This window comes from Coregonus clupeaformis, chromosome 29 (assembly GCF_020615455.1).
Source record: "Coregonus clupeaformis isolate EN_2021a chromosome 29, ASM2061545v1, whole genome shotgun sequence".
In the NCBI taxonomy this organism is placed as follows: Eukaryota; Metazoa; Chordata; class Actinopteri; order Salmoniformes; family Salmonidae; genus Coregonus; species Coregonus clupeaformis.
This window is the reverse complement of record NC_059220.1, coordinates 19378185-19394222: the sequence shown is the minus strand read 5'-3', so window position 1 is coordinate 19394222 and position 16038 is coordinate 19378185. Positions and strand designations below refer to the sequence as shown.

General features: G+C 41.4%; 1 pseudogene; it reads right to left on the bottom strand.

The window, feature by feature from the left end:
• LOC121544278 overlaps positions 1-15418 on the bottom strand; it is a 30118-nt pseudogene extending 14700 nt beyond the window's left edge.
• Between the last annotated feature and the right edge of the window lie 620 nt (positions 15419-16038).

Sequence of the window (16038 nt, the reverse complement as noted above, 5' to 3'; positions counted from 1 at the left end):
CTCTACGGACAATTCCTTCGACCTCATGGCTTGGTGTTTGCTCTGACATGCACTGTCAACTGTGGGACCTTTATATAGACAGGTGTGTGCCTTTCCAAATCATGTCCAAACAATTGAATTTACCACAGGTAGACTCCGACCAAGTTGTAGAAACATCTCAAGGATGATCAATGGAAACAGGATGCGCCTGAGCTCAATTTCAAGTCTCACAGCAAAGGGTCTGAATACTTATGTAAATAAGGTATCTGTTTTTTTTTCTCAATAAATTAGCAGAAATTTCTAAAAACCAGTTTTTGCTTTGTCATTATGGGGTATTGTGTGTAGATTGATGAGGATTTTTATTTATTTAATCGATTTTAGAATAAGGCTGTAACGTAACAAAATGTGGAAAAGGTGAAGGGGTCTGAAGCCTTTCCGAATGCACTGTTTATAGGCTACATAAACGTTTAACAATGTTTTTCCATCACCAACATGCAGTCCTCCTAGCATTTGGCTTTACAGAAATGGCCCCATTGGCAAAATGACTTTGACACCTGCTGTAAGGCACTGAACAGCTACAGAGCTGCATTAATGATACACATACTGTATATCCATTAAAAGGCATTAGAATCCTTTCTATCCATGTCCAACCCATGTCTCCAGTCACTCAACGTTTGAGGTGGAGTACAAACCCTGTTACTATCAGTTTCAGCATCCACCCAAAAAACGGTGACAAAATACTTTATAGGGCTACCATGGTACTGATAATTCAGTCCCATAGGAAAAAATTTCTGACTACCGCCTCATGTTTTCATGTGACAGATGTTCTGAGCCAGGTGAAGATGTAGTAGAGCTTGGCTTTGAAGAAGTCAAGCCATGAATAATGGGTGTGATAAAATGTTGCCATACAACAGAGAGAAACAGCTGGGGCAGTTTGAGCACCTTGGAAAAAAATTGATGTTAAGGGCCTCCCGAACCAGACGTCTTTCCAGGCGGCTTGTGTTTTGAGGCCTTGCCATGATTTGTCATCACAGCATAGTTTCTAAGAGAAATTCAAAGATACATTTTCCCCAGCATTATACTTGTGAATTACTATTAAATCACAACATGAGATTTATCACAACTGCTTAGGCTATCACAGGGATTCTCAACCTTTTTCATATCAAGTCATTTTACTGCCATTTGATAGTGGCACAAACTAGGCACATTCATGGGAAAGTGTAGGCTACTGGCTGTTATAATATTTATGATATTAGCGGTTAGCGAATTGGTCGTGGTTCAATTCTACGCAGACATGGTTGGGTTGCGATAGCGGTCTCTCCTTACGGCGGGTTGCGCTGCGGTCCCAATATTATAGTGCCGGGTGTGGGTCGGATGCAGATTATGTACTGTATACCCCCCCATCCCCTTCTCCTCACTATTGGCTTAATGTCTCCCTAGCACTAAAGGTTGTTAATAAGCAATGTGGTTATTAACACCATTATAGGCACATTTAGTGGCTGTAAAAAGTCTCTTTAACAGGAAACTCTACTCTAGAGATAGAAACGTTGATTACACGCTGGATTTCCTTTCTTTCCCTCTTTCATGCCGTCGTTCAAAGCATGGTGCTAAAAGAGAGTGAATGTGGACCAGCAGACCAGCGTGATCATTGCCTCAGGTTAGGGCCCAGCACTGAAGAGAAAGGGATGTGGCATTTTGTGTGGACCGGAATATCAACTTCCTCGTAACTGGAGCCTCACTACACCCGAAATATGGGAATCTCGCCAGTTTTCTGGAAAAGTTTTCTGGAAATGCTATACTAGAGTATTCTGATTAAAGTCATCAGGAACGGTATTATTAAACACGGAAGCAGCAGATTCCTTCCGATTAGAACAAGTTCCGGAGGATACAGAAGAGGAAACTAAAGGCTGTTGGGTCAGTTACCCTGCTTGACAACACATAGCCTATAGGCTAGATGCCATATATCTTCATCCTTTATAGACATATAAAATGAGGTCCAGAGATCCAACAATCCCCCCCACCCCCTCAGATAAACATATCTTCCCTCACACTTGTCTGTTTGTTTAGAAAAGTGCTTTTCCACTCTGTATTTCTCTGCCAATCTGCTTCTGTCTGCCTGGCCTGATAATAGGCCCCTTGAGATGAACATAAACAAGTCAGCGGAGGGCACCAGTGAAATCACTGTCTTGGCATATCATATCCAATGTTCTTCCAAACAGTGCTAAATCACAAATCACAATGTAGCCTACTAAAAACAGTTTAGTGTAGACAGAATTTCGAATTCATCCACATACTGTAAGCATACACTTAACACAGGGGTTAAAGCAAAAATAAATCCCATGACTGAAACTTAAGTCGATCTCAGATCGATTGTCTCGGGCCAAGTTAACCTCCCCTTTCATGTAAGAAAGTCATGACTGTCATGCTTTTAGGGAAAGAGGATCATTTTGTACATATATTCCCACGGGGGGCCAGTATGAAAAATGTATGCACTCACTAACTGTAAGTCGCTCTGGATAAGAGCGTCTGCTAAATGACTAAAATGTAAAATATATTAAACTGCGAATTTGGCCAATTCCAGTCCCCTTGCTTAGTCCTTCCTGAGAAAAAATGTATAAACACTAAACACTATAAAAATAAATAAAGAGAGTCGCACTCTATATACAAGCTCCCAGTAATTTATTGGGTGTGCGCCAGCTCATGGTTTTTATTATATACTGAACAAAAATACAAACGCAACATGTAAAGTGTTGGTCCAATGTATCATGAGCTGAAATAAAAGATCAAAGAAATGTTCAATATGCAGAAAAAGCTTATTTCGCTAAAATGTTGTGCACAAATTTGTTTACATCCCTGTTAGTGAGCGTTTCTCCTTTGCCAAGATAATCCATCCACCTGACAGGTGTGGCATATCAAGAAGCTGATTAAACAGCATGACAATTAATTACACAGGTGCACCTTGTGCTGGGGACAATAAAAGGACACTCTGAAATGTGAAGTTTTGTCACACAACACAATGCCACAGATGTCTCAAGTTGATGGAGCATGCAATTGGCATGCTGACTGCAGGAATATCCACCAGAGCTGTTGCTAGAGAATTGAATGTTCATTTCTCTACCATAAGCCGCCTCCAACATCATTTTAGAGAATTTGGCAGTACGTCCAACCGCAGACCAGGTGTAACCACGCAAGCCCAGGACCTCCAAATCCAGCTTCTTCACCTGCGGGATCATCTGAGACCAGCCACCGGACAGCTGATGAAACTCTGGATGTGCACAACCAAAGAATTTCTGCGGAAACTGTCAGAAACCAGAAACCAGGGAAGCTTCTCTGCGTGCTCGTCATCCTCACCAGGGTTTTGACCTGAATGCAGTTCGGTGTCGTAACTGACTTCAGTGGGCAAATGCTCACCTTCGATGGCCACTGGCACGCTGGAGAAGTGTCCTCTTCACGGATGAATCCCGGTTTCAACTGTACCGGGCAGATGGCAGATAGCGTGTATGGCATCATGTGGACGAGCGGTTTGCTGACGCCAACGTTGTGAACAGAGTGCCCCATGGTGGGGTTATGGTATGGGCAGGCATAAGCTACGGACAACAAACACAATTGCATTTTATCAATGGCAATTTGAATGCACAGAGATACCGTGACGAGATCCTGAGGCCCATTGTCGTGCCATTCATCCGCTGCCATCACCTCATGTTTCAGCATGATAATACACAGCCCCATGTCACAGGGATCTGTACACAATTCCTGGAAGCTGAAAATGTCCCAGTTCTTCCATGGCCTGCATTCTCACCAGACATGTCACTCATTGAGTATGTTTGGGATGCTCTGGATCGACGTGTACAACAGCGTGTTCCAGATCCCGCCAATATCCAGCAACTTCGCATAGCCATTGAAGAGCGGGACAACATTCCACAGGCCACAATCAACAGCCTGATCAACTTTATGCGAAGGAGATGTGTCATGCTGCATGAGGCAAATGGTGGTACTGACTGGTTTTCTGATCCACGCCCCTACTTTTTATTTTTATTTGACCAACAGAAGCATATCTGTATTTCCAGTCATGTGAAATCCATAGATTAGGGCCTAATGCATTTAGTTTATATTTTTGTTCAGAAAGGTGAGATTCGAACCTTTCTTAGAATATGCAGCATTAAAATAAAATGATGCTGACACCATCTAAAATATAATTTCCACCTCCAGAAATTAGCCCAAAAACATATTGGTCAAAATGATGTTAAAATTATTTTAACATATTGGACCATGCATACAGCTATGCATGGTCTATATTATCAGATGTGCGATCAGCAATAAGCATTATCATCTGTAGCCCAACTGATGCAGCATAGTGGATATAAAATTTACATAGACTGAAGCATGGGGTTTGTCCACCTGCATTTACCTCATTGGACAAAACTTCTTGATTGTTATTATTTATTATTGTTATTATTTTATTATAAATATAAAAATATTTAGTAATTATTACTCACCAGAAAAATTAGATTTTTTGTTTGTTAATATTATTACAAAGTATGTCATTGCCCTTTTAAGATGCATTGTCCACTTTGAGCTCTGTTGCGTAGTGATGGACATTCCGAGTCTTTTCTGTGAGCCGGATCATTTGTCTCCTTTCACCTAAAAGAGCCGTTAATTTGGCTCCCAAACAGCTCTTCGTTCAGTAATGCTTAGAAATGGACCTAAAACCATGAAAACAATTTAAATCTCTAATTTAAAGACTATAACGTTGCCTACCATTATGTCAGATCGTGACATTTGAGTTGAAATACATTTGTACCTAACCAAATTATTAGATGGCCTACACATTTTTTTGGGACTAAATTTAACGCACTGAAAAAATTAGCGTGGACTTGAATGAGGCTCTCTCCTCACTATATTGTTCCTGCACTGAGGAATTACCATCTTCAGAGAATGTTTTTATAATTGATCTGCAGCTAATCGATGTCTGGAGCTCAAAAAGCAATAGTAACAGTATGCAATCAGGGAGGCAAATAAAGGGCTCTTTCACATATGCGATTCGGTTCCCGACGTTCACCAAAAAGGGCTGTTCAAAAAGAGCCGTTTGTTCGCGAACAAACCATCACTGCTGTTGCGCAGCTGCTCCTAAACCATGGTTGAAACTCCGGTTGTAACTGAGTTTGTAAAACGATGCCACTCGCACAATTGAAGGAGTAAAGAAATGATGGAGTAAAGTCAAAGTGGTATCAATTGAAAACTGGGAACACCCTCTTTTTTTACAAAAGCCAAAATTTCATTCAAAAGTGTTTTCCCGCGATTGCATTATGAATTGATGTGCAATAACTGCACACCTGTCGCTATGGGCGGGCCATAGGGGGCCGGGCCCGCCGCCAAAAATGCTTGTGCCCCCCCTTGAGGGAATGTATTATTAAATATACGTACTGTAGGCTAATAATAATTGTGCCCTGCCCTCCCATGCATTTCATATGCCCCCCTTAAGACTGAGGTCTGGCGACGGGTCTGAATAACTGCTTGTCAGAATACATGTTTCGCTCCCTATGACTCTCGCAACTTGAATGCGGCTCGATCAATCATGCATGTCAGTTCAGTGCACACAGCTTAACAGAGAAAAAAAATATTTTGAGAACACATCTCTTTGGGAATATATTTCGTAGTACAGACATGCTTCTGTGTTAGGCTATATCATATCCAAACCAGCCCCACCCCCCAGGAGGTTTATTGCGGATCTACACATAAAAAAAAAAAAAAGGACCTCTCCAGAATCCATATTCATTTACATTTACGGCATTTAGCAGACGCTCTTATCCAGAGCGACTTACAAATTGGTGCATTCACCTTATAGCCAGTGGGATAACCACTTTACAATGTGTATTTTTTTTATATATTTTTTTTGGGGGGGGGTGGGGGGGTGTTGGGGTAAGGGAGGGGTAGAAGGATTACTTTATCCTATCCCAGGTATTCCTTAAAGGAAATCCGTCACAGTGATGAGGAACTTTAGCACCTGCACACAGAACACACAGTATTGAATTATTGCAGGTAATAGCCCACATAAACACAGACTCAAATATAAATTCTAGTCCACTGATATGTCCTCTGTAGCTCAGCTGGTAGAGCACGGCGCTTGTAACGCCAAGGTAGTGGGTTCGATCCCCGGGACCACCCATACACAAAAATGTATGCACGCATGACTGTAAGTCGCTTTGGATAAAAGCGTCTGCTAAATGGCATATTATTATTATTATTATATGGCCCCTGAACTGCTTGTGACCACTGTTTTCACAGCTTCTAGCACCCCCTGTTGCAGTGGGTTGCAAGGCTACATTCCTGCTGCATATTTCCCCTGACCCCTCATGCTTTCAGCTCTTCATGCCTGCACTCCAGCAGTGTTCCAGCTATCCCCTGCTACTGCACCCCACTGTCTGCTTCTGAAGCTTGGGCAACCAAAACCCCAGTAGTATTTACACAGTAGCATAAACCTTCGACATGGGGGCAGGCAGTAAACAAATGCATAAATATTTAGCAGGCCAGTTTGAATCTGGCCTTCCCTGCCATTCAAAGATGCCGTCTCAACATCATAGTCTCCCACATGAGACCCCTCTTGGCAGCTGTGCTCTTTGTCTTGGCCTTGGACAATGATCTCGGGGGAGACAGATATCAAAATACAGTATAGATCATTGTCTTCTGACAGGTGGCATCATTCTAACGTGAATCACTGCTTTTACTCCAGTGAGGGGCAGCCAGAAAGCTCCAGCGTAAGCCTCATTCAAGCCACACACCATTGAACCAACGTGCCATTGTGGAAACACTGAGGTTTTCCACTTCAAATAAGACAGGCTTGGCTCACTGTAACCTGCTGTGCTGTGCCCAGTGTCAGGATATCACCCTCTCCATTTCTGCCATTCAAAGTTAAGGTTATGACTACAACAAGCCTTGTGGTGAAAGGCAGTAGGAAGAGAGAGCTGCCATGCTAAACACATTTTGAGGCAGCTGGTTTCCTTGGAGTCATATTGTATGTATACAACATGATCTGATGGCTTTCTCGAGCCAACAGGGTCTAACCTGTCATTTCACATCATTGGGATTCCAGTTATAGCTGCCAGCCCCAAAGCTGAAAATGATTTTGATTAAGAACGCTCCTCTGACTCGAGAATCACCAGAGACTCCTTACTTACGTACTTACTGTATAAGCAATACGGAAAGCCATCTGTTGTTGAGTCAATGTGAGATGGTGTATGTGTCTAAAGGACAGGTACAGAGATTGGAAAGGGATTGGGTTAAGTGAGTTGGCTTCTAAAGTGCTTTGTTTTTGACTCAGTTCTCTGTGCCTGTAAGGAGAACCGGATGGTGCTGCCAGGAAGATCAGACTGAGTGTTTCCATGACATAGACTGACCAGGTGAATCCAGGTGAAAGCTATGATCTCTAAACCTTGGTTTAGTAGTTGGCTGGATGTATACGATATCTGCCCATTTTGAACTGCAAATGAATATGGAAGGCTTAGTGTTATCTGAAGCTTAGGCTCCTGTTGAACACACACACAGACTAATATGTTTATACCAGTGTATATCAGTGTACAGGCTAGATGGGGTTTTGTTCATCCTTGTCATGACTGTTATGCACTTGAAAGGATTTCAGATACAGAGTCTAAATTAGAAATTAATTATACAAACCAATTGGTGGTGCAGTAAAGTTGTGTTTTTATTATACTGTTTTACATGACTTTCGATTATATTACTTTGCAAGGGGTGAAATTACTAATAATTATGTACTCCACTCAGTATTTACTAAATATTTTGTAATTATATCATTTAAAATAAATATACAAAAAGGAAAGTGACTTTTGTTCAACTTAAATATTTCAAGTTGAAATACATTTAGGACAATTATTTACCTGGGGCATGAACACTGAGTGTACAAAACATTAGGAACACCTACTCTTTCAATGGACTAACCAGGTGAATCAAGGTGAAAGCTATGATCCCTTATTGAATCCACTTCAATCTTGTTAAATCACTTCAATCAGTGTAGATGAAGGGGAGGAGACAGGTTAAAGCCTTTTTAAGCCTTGAGACAATTGAGACATGGATTGTGTATGTGTGCCATTCAGAGGGTGAATGGGCAAGACAAAGGATTGAAGTGCCTTTGAACGGGTATGGTAGTAGGTGTCAAGCACACCAGTTTGTGTGTGTCAAGAACTGCAACGCTGCTGGATTTTTCACACTCTACAGTTTCCCATGTGTATCAAGAATGGTCCACCACCCAAAGGACACAGTTAACTTGACACAACTGTAGGAAGCATTGGAGTCAACATGGGCCAGCATCCCTGTGGAATGCTTACGACACCCTGTAGAGTCAATGCCCTGACGAATTGAGGCTGAGGGCATTGGGGGGTGCAACTCAATATTAGGAAGGTGTTCCTAATGTTTTGTACACTCAGTGTATATGATGCCTTATATAAGCGCACACAGATACAAGCAACAATATTTCAACTTCAAATTGTGTCAGATGCAAAACAAAGCCTGTAGTACTGTATGAACATGACATTAAAAACACCAGGCCAAACCTATAGCCTAGTCTTCATAATGCACCTGGAGAAAACCCATGGCATAACCCAGACAGTCTCATCAGCCTTTACTCCCAAATGTCCTTTTCAGGGACAAGCAGCGTGCCAGATGCTGTGCTCTGGAAGTGCACTAACTCACCCCAGACTGGTCCCTGCTACAAGCTGAACTCGGCCTCCTTTTCCATCCGTAAGTACACTAAAAACACCGCCACCGCTTACCTAGGCCTCGCCGGTGCCCCAACCCATAAGGCAAGCCATTATTCCAACACAAATACCTGAGGCACAAAGGAACAGGAGTTTCTGATTATCACACATCATACATTACAGGACATAATCACTTGTGTTTGCTTCTTGGCAGCCTGCAATCTTCAGTGGGAAAGGAAGTATTTTTCTGCTCATTCTTTTTTTGCAGAAAATAATATGGCAGAGCTGGCTGGACCACAGAATGGGCTGTGCCAAATCTCGGGAGGAGATACAGATGTAAAATCTTAATTTGATCACTCTTTTATTGCAAACTTGTAGAGAATTTGAGTTTTTAAAAGGCTTATAAAGTTAGCAATTTCCCCTTTCAAATTTCAGACTTGATTTGACCTAATGAAAAATATATCAAACCCTATAGAAATGTCCATTAATTATAATCCACATAATAATGAACATTTCCTGTTGCTGCAGGATTATTTTCCTGCTATAACAAACTGGCTCAAATTAAGATCCTACATCTGTACCAGCTCAAGGAGAGATGGAGAGGGAGATTGATGCAGCTCAAAGTTGATGCATAAACGTGTAGCCTATTTGAGTGGTCTTAGGGTATTTGGGTAACACTTTACTTAAAGCCAACTGGTTGTTTACGTTTTAACATGAGATCCAATAAATTTATCTGATATAATTCGCTTTTTTATGTATTGAATGTGTTCAGACTGAGCACTTTGACAGCAAATAAGTAATTATTCCTTGACTATTACAGATATACTGTAAGCTCTATTTCCGTGAGGAAATGTTAAAGATATCAATTAAGATTAGACAGAGCGGTTGCCGATGCTTCTACATTTTGGTCTCTACACGTAGAACAGAGGAAAGAGCCCCACAGAGAGGAGTAATTGCCGACAAGAAGAGAAGCAACACAGAAAAAACCATGTGAAAAGGCCATATTCTTTCTAAAATAAGAGCTGGAAAATAAAAATGATGAAAAGCTTGTCTGAGCGAGAGAGGAAAGCCCCCCAGAAAAAAAGACGAGTTCTTCTCCTCTTGTTATTCAATCTGTTAACCTTTAACGTGGCGAGCGGAGTGGGAGGGTTACAAGGGTCCCACCTCGGCCTAGGATGTTTTCACAGGCCTTCTCTACCATGCACCTCTCCCATGCTGAGACAGTGTTTTCACTGCACTTTGTAATGTGCCAAGCTACCACCCTGGGACCAGCCTATCCCCTCACTGGACAGCAGGGTGCCATGGAGCAGAGGCAGCTAGATGGGATGCTCAGAGGGCCCATATACATTAATTTGGCTGCCAATATATAGGCAGCCTAAAGACATCCTTTGTCATGAAGGTAAATTTATGTCATAATTGTCAAAAAATTAATGCAGTAATTCTAGCGTATGGGAAATCTGCAGTAGCTACACTATTTTTGAACTTATACATTAATAATATATACCCATTGATTCTTGAAGAATATAACTTATAAATGCCTCATGAGCTTAGATCAACTGTCGTACCCCATCAGAACCCAAAATGTAAGCTTGTTTTACTCCAACATATCCTGAGTAAACAAAGTAAATGTAAACAAACACTATATAGCCTCAAAACATGGTTAAAACTATAATTTTTATATCATGGATAATCAGTACTTGCATCCATAGTGATGTCTATGAATTTGAGAGTGGCTACATTTCTCCAGCCCCATCCCTCAGCTTTTTAGCAAAAAGGTGGTGGGGAGTTTGCTTTGTTATTGTTTCAACTGCTGTATGCCGCTTTAAAGCTTGACAAATCTCGATATGATAGACATTACACTACAACTTCACTTCTACCATAGTACTTGAATAAAAGTGGGGTCTCATCTGCAGCTCAGGATCCCTCTTCTTCATTTCCAGGATGATGTAGCAGCCGACGGAGTGGCCCACCAGGACCAGGCGAGTGTCCCTGGGAACGTGCTACCTGAGGAAGGCCAGCTTGTGCTCTATCTGTCCGTTCAGACCAACATATCCCCCACTGCAGTCACTGATGGGTCTGCAAAGATCAAGGTTCATCATTAGTATTCAGTATTACATCAGTATGACATCATCTATTTCACCATCACCCTGATCAAGGACATGAGAACAGCATTGTTCATCAACGTCTCTGTACACAAGATAGTCTTTATGTACATTCGGCAGTACCAGCACATGGATCATATGTAGGGACCGGGGAAATCATGTTATGGTAATGTTCACTGTTTCATTTACTGATATCCTCCTATTAGCAGTGCTCAGGACCCTTTGATAACAAAATTAAAACAAGACCATCCAAAGGGAAATCGAAGTTGGGAAGTATTCCAAAAACATCTTGATCTCATTTCTGTAATCTTTTTGGAAAGCTATTTAACAATACTTAATTGAAATAATCCTGTGAATCTAGCCTCAGAACAAAGCTTTGAAGAAAGCGGTTAACATTTGCCTACTTGCGCAGAGTAGTCAAATACAATAACATTTTACGATGAAAGAGAGGGTATGAGCGAGAAGGAGATGGCGAGATGATGAGAGGACAAGAAAGAGCTGAAGGAAGTGTAGAAGGTGTCTATGGTGATAGTGGTCGGGACTAAGCGGGAGGGAAAATACAAATTGCAATTAATTTAATAATTAACAAATCAATCCCCATAGAATTTTACAAATTTGATGAGGGACTTGACGTTTTATTCTTTCAGAGCAGAATTTGGCGCCGGTGTTCTGTGCAGACAGCATAGGGATAGGGTGGGGAAGGTTGTGGGGGTTAGGGATATGCTTACTGTATAATGGAAAAAAACGAAATGAGTACAAATTGTGATTAATGGGTCAGTAAAGAATAACATATGGAAAAAATAAATTCCCTCACACAACATAATGATCCTCTTGGCAAGAGAATGTCAGGAGGCTGGGGCGGCCCGTTAAGCGATTAAAGCCTTCGCACAAATGTGCAATAAATGTGTGCTGCATTTTTTCTTCCATGGGAAAAGTAACTGATTTCCTATGTGTCAAAAGAAATCTCACTTGTGGTGTTACTGATTGCAACACGGGAGGTGGAGGCTCTTTTTTAAAACTCTCCTCTGTAATTGGGTGTGGTTGCATTTGCAAAACTTGAGGACCTCTGAATAATGTGACAAATGCCAACAACGACGCTGTCGAGGACACGGTATGAACACATCTCAGTGTAGTTTTGAGAGACAGAGATGAGAAGGAGATTACCAACAGCCTCGGTCCTGTACTGCAGTGTGCATACTTCCTCTCAGCTCACAAACTTCCTCCTCAAAAAGTGTTTGTGAAGCTGGGTTCAACATCTGTACCACAATGGTAGCCAACAGTTGTCGACCTTGCATACAAAAACGAGGGATCAAGAAACAAGATAAAGTGAACATTGTCTTGAAGTTATTTGATCAGATTGAGAAGCTGGGCATCGGACCAGAATGTCATAATGTGGTAGTAAACAAAAAAGTTGAATTCCTGACATTCATTAAGTCATTATTGAAATTTCTACTGCTTCGTGCCATTTGTCTCCAACGCACAAATCACGCGGATCTGTAGACGTGACCGACAATAGCGGCGGGAGCGTAATTGGAATCAGAGACAAACCATAAAACCTCTCGTTAAAATCCATAACCCTGATATTAGACCTTAGCTGGTCTACCCAACAATGTTGAGGGAAATTACATTTTCTGAATGAATGCTTTAGTACTCTGGACATTAATAGTGTACAATTTAGTCATATCAAAAGAGGGAAAGTTGCTGGTGAAAAGTAGCGTTGCAAACTCATTCTGACAAAATGAATGAGATCTGGGGCTCCTGGAGGATCCCATGACCCAGGGATGGCTTATTGAGGTTGGCACAGGGAAAATGTTCCCTGTGCTTGCATTAACAGATATTTTTAGAGAAGGCCCAATCATTACTGTATGGGTTTCTCTGTATCAGCGAGGTCTTTCCCTGGCCGTCCCAGAGGTTTCAGAGGCCACTGCCCTACGATGCCACCCTGACCTTCAGCAAATGTAATGCTCTGACAAGGTGTAAATCAATGGCATTCAAGGGTTGACCAGGGTGGTAAGTCACCAAAGGCTTGGATTGAAGCCACAGAAGAGGGGTGAAAAGGAATCCGATATGTCAGACGTGTTTGTGTTTCCATGTTGGATGTGGGTAAGAGTCGAGTGGATGTGGAAAGTGTCATCCAAAGGGTGAACATCTCATAAGTAATGCTAGACATACTGCATGACCACATGAGCGTGCAGGTCTAGCCTGGCAAATAGAGTCACAAGCAGATTTATTTTTGTAGTATTAACAGTAAGCAGATTTCCCTGGATAAAGGCATCTCACCAAATGGAAAGGCATGATGAAGGACTATTGAGATAAACACAGGACTTGCTGCTGAACAATTTGAGCCTTTCATCTTAAATCAGGACTGTCGTTCAGATCAGATGAGGCTTTGGGATGAAAGATGAGTCCTCTGCCCATCTTGAGATAGGGCTGCTGCTCGTTGTCACCCCTTAGAACACCCTTGAAACACCCCTGGAATACCATTCTGAACAGAGTGGTTTTGATATATTCACTCTGGTGATCGAATGACATGCTACAAATTGGCAGGGGTGTCTGAAAATGTGTTAACTGTCTCTATTGACTAGCTACATACTTTGCCTTGTGTACCATGAATAATTTATGAGTTCCCAACTCCCAACAGTTGACAAGTATGGCCATGTGTTCAGGATGAAACAGGAACGGTTCAATGCTTCACTTTGTAACATTAATGTCTATACAATCAAGACCAACTCTACCTCTGGTACAGACTAAGTATTACATCATATGATCACTTTCCCCCATAAAATTGTGTCATGACCATAATCATCGGACATCTATATGGTCAAAATAGTTTATCTGATTGACCTGACAAAGTCACGTTGTCTCCAGGCTTTTGAGCTTCGTGAAGAGAAGCCTGGAAATCAAGGCTTCATTCAAGTTTTCTTCAGAACTCATGCTAGTTATCGCACATCCCATATGAGGCATACAGTACCTACAGGGGTACACTTTGACAGAATGTTACACTTACTGACACGTATTTAATGGGTAAAACTTTACGACACGGTCATAAACATTTCATAAAATGTTATAACAGCTGACATAACCTGTTATAATATAGTCATAACACTGTCATGACATATTTAGACCTGTTGTGACATATATTGCATTATTTTGTATGCACTCACTAACTGTAAGTCGCTCTGGATAAGAGCGTCTGCTAAATGACTAAAATGTAAAATGTAAATTTTATGGCTGGTTATGACACCTATATAAGAGTGTCAAAACCCCAAAAACCTACCACAAGGCAAAACATTCCATTACACCATAGCCTATGTGTCAACAGTATGCTTATGTTGTATATATATTTTTTAAATGACCATATTCAATTACCATTGTAATTGCACACACATTGATATCAGACATGCACCCACCCCAATGCTCTGTTTCTAATGACTGGGATGAATGCAGGAGCAGATTTCAGGAGCAGGACAAGACACCCTCTTTTTGACTGATGGCTGATATAAGGGCATGTACCTGATAGGCCTATCTGGCTTATATGATTATGACGGTCATAATGCTTCTTGACAGTGTCATAAAGTGTATTTTCTTAGTCCAAGTAAAGTGACACAGGATGGTCATAATGCTTCATGACAGTGTCATAAAGTGTATTTTCTACAAGCTACTTAAAATATGATGAAAAAAACGACTGTAAAGAATTCATTACTGCAACAACAAAGGATTTAAGAAACAAACCTTCAAACGAAAGGAAACTTCTTGGCAGGGAAAATAATAATTTGAATTAATTTGGGTTTTGACGCTCTTATGTAGGTGTCATAACCAGACATAAAAGAACGCAATATATGTCACAACAGGTGTAAATAAATGGGTCATGACAGTGTTATGACCATATTATGACAGGTTATGACCATGTCATAACATGTTATGACACTGGATGTCAAGTAAAGTGTTACTATTGGTTCTTTAAAACCCTCAAGATGGATATATGTTTATTTTGTCCTTCTCAAGATGGACAGATCCAAACTGGATCTCATGAGCCCTCAGAAAAGCTGTTCCTTCCATCTGGTTGGGATTGAATTTATTACAGGTGAGGGCTTGGTAATGTCTTTCCCACGTATCAGGCATAATAAAAACGTCCTCACTACTTTATGAATGAATGTTACAGGGCTCATATGCTGGTGCGGGCTGGAGAGGGAGAGGCCTCTTGGTTCAGGCTAACTCAGCTAACATTCCTCTTCTCTTGCGCCATCCTTAGCATTGTCTTTAGTATTGGAGAGTGAGCTAACAAGGAGGTACCCATTTCAAAGCTAGCTAATCAGTCATCAGTGGTCAGGAGATCTGCTGTTGATGTGGAATAAGGCCTCATAGAATGTCCTGCTGCACAAAGCACTTTCAATAAGAGATATGAATTAGTTATGTACCGTCAATCATGTCCATAGTATCAGGAGGCACACAGTGTCCAGCATGGCTCACTGCCCACACAGGGTAGCGACGGCCCAACGTCTGGTGAAGCGTCTGCATGAAGGTATTGTAAAAGCCAACCACACCTGGGCTACCTATTTTCACAGTCAACTGTACCAATTTCTTAGTATGTCAATCATTTTCCACTGTACTCTTGAAGATGTCGCGCATGACGACAAAGTGGTGGCCACGTAATGGTTGTCCTGTCATTCCCTGACCTTTGCCATGAATCTCATCCGCCCCCATACAGCAGCATGTCATAGGTAGTACTGTCAACTCGGCTGCCAGCTAGGAACTTTATTTAGCTTATAGTACGGTTGAGTAATATCTTCCCACAGAACAAAGGGGGACTTTTATTCCACAGGTAAAAAAGGACAGTTTATCCTGGGTGGGGGTTTATTTCGGGCTAGCAGGGTGAGATAAAAGTGCAAAAAGCTGTATAGCAGTGGCTAAAGAACAAAGGCTACTCTGTGTGGTCTGTCAGTTCCGTCCAATAGGAGAGAAGCTGAAGTGTGGCATCCTGAGTGTGTATCAGTAGTGTGTGACGAGTGACATTATTTGAGAGTATCTGTATATGTTCATACAGTAGGTGCTTTGTATCGTGCTTGTGTAAGTCACGTGTATACAGTGGGGAAAAAATGTATTTAGTCAGCCACCAATTGTGCAAGTTCTCCCACTTAAAAAGATGAGAGAGGCCTGTAATTTTCATCATAGGTACACGTCAACTATGACAGACAAATTGAGAGTTCTTTTTCCAGAAAATCACATTGTAGGATTTCTTATGAATTTAT